Here is a 6,835-nt window from a genome sequence, read left to right as displayed (position 1 = left end):
CCCATTTCTGCTTTGAACTTTCATATCATGATGGAAGCTCTTAGTTACTGCCCAGGACTATGCTTGTTTGCCTACTGTTATGTTTCCTGCCTTGATAGTCATGGACTCTTAACTTCTGAAAGTGCCATTACATGTTTTCTTTCATAAATTGCGTTGATCACCAAGTAAGTCTCTGAACAGCAATAGGAAAATGACTAAGAACCCTGTGAACCAAAACAGTGATCATGATGGCAAGATATCAGTAAAGGTGCAGTAGTGGCTTCCATATCTTGTGGGTAATCAGCTACTGTATAATTATGTTTAAGATCTACTCAACAGGTAAGAAATTATGGCTGTAACCTGATCAACCAACCAGAATATGTCATGGAATTCAGGGAACCTACATCTGCCTTTTTACTAAGTTAACATCATTCCCGAGTCACAGAACTCATTTTTTTTAATTTAAATTTTTATTGACTGTGGATTTCTCATCATGCATCCTGATCCAATTGATCTCCCCATCCCTTGCAACCTCCCCCCAAAATAAAATAAAATACAATTTAAAAGAAAAGAAAAAATAGGGCTGGAGAGTTGGCTCAGAGGTTAAGAGCACCGACTATTCTTCCAGAGGTCCTGAGTTCAATTCCCAGCAACCACATGGTGGCTCAAAACCATCTGTAATGAGAGATCTGGTGCCCTCTTCTGGCCTGCAGTCATACATGCTGTATACATAATAAATAAATAAATGTTTAAAAAAAAATAGAATCTCATTGTGGAAGCTGCAGTGTGGCCCAGTGAGTCACGCCGTATACCCTTTTAGTCCATACATCTTTGCTTACAAGTGTTTATTGCAATGAGGCATTGGTCTGACTTGATGCCCTTGCTTTTCCTACACTACCAGTGCTGGGCCCTCACTAGGACTCTTCTTGGCTATCCTGTTGCCCTGTTGCATGGTGATCCTACAGCTTTAGAGCTATATTACTGATCCCTTCATATGTTGAGTGGTTCATAGATGGGGTGGGTGTTGCAGTTGGCCAATTCATCCATGGGCCTGGGCCTGGGCCTGGGTGGTAGCTGGCTGGATTGGTCAGCCCACCACCTCTCCCTCATCCTTTCCAGGGTGAACTCTCCAGCATTGCCCTGGCTACCTCATCCAGTGCAGCAGGCAGCAAGGGGCAGGGACAGGTCTGCTTTCATTCCCTCAGGGACCAGCTCACTTGCATGCACACCACCACAGCCAACTCTACTGTGTTGCCCTGGTGAGTTGTGGGGCCTGCTCTCACAGGTGATCACTCTTGCAGCTGATACAGCGCAAGTCAAGCGTTCCCATGACCCTGGGGCCAGCTTTCACAGGTGGCAAGAGGTGGGGGAGGGCATCTTTCCCTTGCCCACATCACCATCTGGCAGATGAGGGGCTATCTTTCCCACTCTCATACCCTTGGAGCTGGCATGCCCATGCTAACAAGCTCAGCTCTACTATGTTGCCCAGGTGAGGTGTTCTGAGGGATGCTGCTGGTGAGGGGAATGGCTTGCTCCCTCACTCCTGACTACTGGGTCAGCATTTCCACTTGCATCACATGGCAAGGGGCAATGGGGTTTCATTTCTCTACCCATGCTACCACATGGCAGATGAAGGGTGAGGCCAACTCTCCCATTCTCACACCCTCAGGGCTGGCTCACTTGCACCCATTCAAACAGGATTAGCTCAACTATGCTGCCCAGGCATGATGCAGGGCCCACTCTCCCAAGTGCTGTAGCTGGCGAGGGACAAGAGCAGCTCTCCCATTCTCCTGACCCCAGGCACAGTTTTGCTGCTTGTAACTGGGAAGAGGGGTAGAGCCAGCTCTCCCTAGTGTAGCACTATCCCCATGGCCTTGATTGGTAACAAGTCAAGGAAACACAAACCATGGTTGTGGCAGGGCCATGGACCCAGACACGGCCCTTGGCATACAACTCATTTTTATACTCACAGAGAAGTATAGTCCATACATTTATTTAAATAAACTCTTCAGTGCAAACAATTCCAGAAAACCACAACTTTTCATAATGGTCAGGATCTCAGGCCCACTTAATACATCTATACACAACTCATGCACCTGCTGCTCATTGAACATCTTCAAAGGAGTGAAAAGTTTCTAAGAACCATGCTGTGGGATGGTCTGTATGTCAAGTGTGTTGCTGATTGGTCAATAAATAAATCACTGATTGGCCAGTGGCCAGGCAGGAAGTATAGGCAGGACAAGGAGGAGAATAAAGCTGGGAAGTAGAAGGCTGAGTCAGAGAGACACTGCCAGCCGCCACGATGACAAACAGCATGTGAAGACACCGGTAAGCCACGAGCCATGTGGCAAGGTATAGATTAATGGAAATGGAATAATTTTTTTAAAGATTTATTTATTCATTATGTATACAGCATATGTGACTGCAGGCCAGAAGAGGACACCAGATCTCATTACAGATGGTTGTGAGCCACCATGTGGTTGCTGGGGATTGAACTCAGGACCTCTGGAAGAGCAGTCAGTGCTCTTAACCTTTGAGCCATCTCTCCAGCCCCGGAAATGGAATAATTTAAGCTGTAAGAACAGTTAGCAAGAAGCCTGCGACGGCCATACAGTTTGTAACCAATATAAGTCCCTGTGTTTACTTGGTCGGGTCTGAGCGGCTGTGGGACTGGCAGGTGAGAGAGATTTGTCCTGACTGTGGGTCAGGCAGGAAAACTCTAGCTACAGAACCAAACTATGAGGTTGTCTTAGGTGAGACCATGTCTCTTAGAAATAACAGAGCCTACACCTATAATGCCTCAACAATATGGTTGCCAAAACAAGAACAATGACAATACCAACAGACAGGAAAGGATATTTCATTGGGCTACCACTCCTAGACAAAATACAGGCAACTAATGAAAGAGAAGTGGTATCTCCTAGGTCTGAGCCCTCTGATTGGTTATCCAGTACACAGCAATCAAACCTAAAATTATACCCACCCAAACAACAAAAATGCATTTATGCAGTTATAAAACATATGTTTCAATAATAAGTCAAGCATGCCATCAATTCCAGAACTTATTGTTGGTACATGGCAAGGGTTGGAGGGAGAAAAGGGAAGGGGAAGTGTGGTCATTATTAGACTTTTAAAAAGGAGTTGGAAGGTTGACTCAGCAGTTGTGAGTGCTTACTCTTTTTGCAGAGAGTTGCAAGCACATATGTTGTCTGTGATTCCAGGTCCAAAACATTCAATGCCACAACTGAAGTCTGCTGGCTCTTACAAGTACCTTGGTGCACCTAAATGCACAAATATACACACATAAAATATGTAAAAAAAATAAAATTTACAAAGATATATTTGCTTAATAATGATGGCATGATTTTCTTTCTTGTCATTCCTGTTGCCTGGAAACCTCAGGCAAACAATGAACTTTCCAACAGTAACAAGCATATAGGGAAATTATTTGCAGTCTGGAGAAATTGATCCATGATGGAAAGCATTGGCTACACTTCCTGAGAGCTTCACTTTGTTTCCCAGCATGTAAGTCAGATGACTTACAATCACCTGTCCTTTTAGTTCCAGGGATCTAACCACCTACCTCTTCTGGTCCTCAACAGGCACATGCATGATTGTGTACACACACATACGCATAAATTTAAAAATACAAATTAAAAAATAGAGACCAGGGAGGAGCTTCAGTGGTTAAGAACATTTACTGCACTTTCAAAGGAAGCTAATTTTTTAGCATTTGTGTTTTATTTGAAATTTAAACTGTAGTGTTCCTTATAGTAATACTTTCAAACTGTTCTAACATACCAAGTTATTTTTTGCTTGCCATTACTAGTTTATTGGTAATTATATTTACATGAATCTGAATTTTCTAAGTGTCATTCATATAGACTTTTTTCTGAAGATGTATAGTCTCCTTGACCCCTCGGTGTGTGTGTGTGTGTGTGTGTGTGTGTGTGTGTGTGTGTGTGTGTGTGTACGTGCACATGTGCCTGTGTGTCCATGCCTGTGGTTAGAAGTGCGGTTAGTTTCCACTGAAACTAGAGTTAGAAGCATTCATGAGCTGCATAAGCTTGGTACTAGGATATAAACTTATCTATCTGCTTTTAATATTTGGAACATCTCTCCAGTGCTGGCATTTAGATAGATACTCTTTTGGGGGTGGGGGTGTTGAGAGAGTTTCTTTGTGTAGCCCTGACTCTTCTGGAATTTGCTCTGTAGACCAGGCTGTCCTCAAGCTCCCATGTCTGCCTGCCTCTGCCTCCCAAGTGCTGGGATTAAAGGCATGTGCCACCACTGCCTGGCTCTTAGAAGTGTTCTTAAAGTAAAGTTACATAGGGTCTCCCCCCCCCCCCAATTTGTACTGGTATTTTTTTCACAGTTTAATGTATTTCTATAATACTTTAGCCTTGCAGTTTCCTATTACCCATTTCAGTACCTTCCCTTTATTCTTCAGCACCTACTTCTCAGTGTGTTTTCTTTCTTCTGTGTCTTTTTGTTTGTGCCCTATGGAGTTAAATTTTTTTTGCTGAAGCCTGGCTCTGAATTTATTAACTTCAACAAGGGCAAATATCTTTGGATATGTCACTGAAGAAAATTACTCCTGTATCCTCAGAAACCATGAATGCAAGTAATCCCTGAGGATTGATGATCTCTTAGTTTCCCCCCCTCTTCACCCATGATGAAATGCTCACAGGCCAAATCTCATGTAACTTCTGTGCACTGCCACATGTGCACTGAGTTCTTGAGTGCAATAGCTGTATCATCTGCTGAGAAGATTTGGTTGCACCTCTCATGCTCTGGTGCACAGACTCTCCACCTCTCTTCATAGATGTTCTCTGAAGCTTGGAGTTGATGATAAGGCTGACCCATTTCAAACCAAACCCTTCCTCTGCATGGCAGCTTGGGCAGTTACAGGTTTCTTAGTCATCTATACACCCCTGCAGTAAGAAGTTTCTGTGATAAATGCTGTGCGGAGCACCCATCTACGGATATGAACATGCAAATTTACAAAGCAGTTTGACATCAACATTCTCCAAGGCAGTAGTAGTAGTAGTATGTTCTGCCTGAGAAATGTCCTCCTCAGCCATAGGCTCTAGACAAGGTTTAAAGGATCTGGAATGAGGACTAAAGAGATGACGATGTAGCTAAGAGTACTTGCATGTCTTCTAGAATACCCATGTTCATTTCTAGCTATGCATATTAGGTGACTGTCACCATTATGTAATGCACTTTCTAGGCCATCATAACTCTCCTATGGCCCTTACAGACACAAATACATAGTGCACATGCATGCACACTTGCATGAGCACAAACTTGTAAAAATGGCTATTTTAAGAACTCAGCATGAGGTTTCTCTGTGGAGAGGGTGACAAATCCAATGAGAAAGTGATAGGTCATCCTAATACCACCCATTCCACTATTTGAGAATATATATATTTCTTGACAGGTTGATAATATAGCTCATGTAGCTGGTAATATGTGATGACTTCTTTCCTCACAGATTGCAGAGGAAATTCTTGTAGTTCGAAGCCATGAAAGTAAGAGAAAATTTTCAGCTTTGCTTCAGCTTGATTTCTCAATGTATTGTGATCAAAGTATGTTGTCATCAGCCATACAGTCTTACCATCAAATTCTGATGGGCAACCACAAGTAATACCTTAACCTATATTTTGAGGGAGACCTTAGTTCCTCCCTGGCCAGCGAGTACTGGCTAGTTTTGTGTCAACTTGATATGAACTAGAGTCACTAGAGAAGAAGCCTCCATGAGATCCAGCTGTAAGGCATTTTCTCAATTAGTGATCAATGAGAGAGGGCCCAGCCCATAGTGAGTGGTGCCATCCCAAGGCTGGTGGTCCTGGGTTTTATATGAAAGCAGGCTGAGCAAGCCATGGGAAGCAGGCCAGTAAGCAGCAGCCCTCCTTGACCTCCATGTCAGATTTTGCCTCCAGGATCTTGCCCTGTTTCAGTTCCTGTCCTGACTGGCTTCAATAATGAACAGCTACATGGAACTATAAGCCTTTCCTCCCCAACTTAGTTTTTGGTCACAGTATTTTTTTGCAGCAATAAAAACCCTAAGTAAGATAGGTGTCCCAAACTTGGCAACCAGTTCTCATTAGTAACCAAATAGCACTGAAAACAGCATTATTCATCAAGGAGAGTGTTGGTTGAAATATCTATATTTTTACTAAGATTTCACACAAAGTTTCTATATGTTTTTGCATTGTTTTGGTTTTCCCTCCCACGGGCATACACCCTTTCTTTCATAACTTACAACTTTCCTCTGTGCTATACCATTCTACCCAGTGTTACCACCTCTGCCTGTTTATATATGATGTGTGTGAATATCCACTTTTCCTCCATCTAATAGCCCCAGTCTTTCTGGTCTTTTTGTGTGCACATTGTTAAGTACATACCATTAAAATGTTACAGCTAAGATCTGCATACAAGGGCAACATAATACATCTGTCTGTCAGGTTTGCTCACTCAGATTCCTTCTCAAATTGCCTACAAATTTCATTGCTTTTTTATCCTTTAATAAATTTGATTGAGAATGTGTGCCACATTTTCAATATCTACATAATTTCTCTCAACCACCTGAGTTCTGAAAAAATTAGAATAGCATTACTGCACTTGAAAATTTCACAAGGAGAAGTGTTGGATGCTGGATGATGTGCTTCTGTTATTCTACTAGGATGCAGTCGAAAGCACAGCATGTTTGAGGTCTACCTGGGCCAATTACAAAGAGACAATGACAATGCTGAACATGTTTCTGTAAGAATTTGTAAATATAAATCAATGAACACTGAACTGAGGTCCGGAGAAAACTACACAATCATATAGTGTCCTATAATACTATTCC

This window comes from Peromyscus californicus, unplaced genomic scaffold, assembly GCF_007827085.1.
Source record: "Peromyscus californicus insignis strain IS unplaced genomic scaffold, ASM782708v3 Scaffold_1__1_contigs__length_55948999, whole genome shotgun sequence".
Lineage (NCBI taxonomy): Eukaryota > Metazoa > Chordata > Mammalia > Rodentia > Cricetidae > Peromyscus > Peromyscus californicus.
This window is presented reverse-complemented; position numbering follows the sequence as displayed.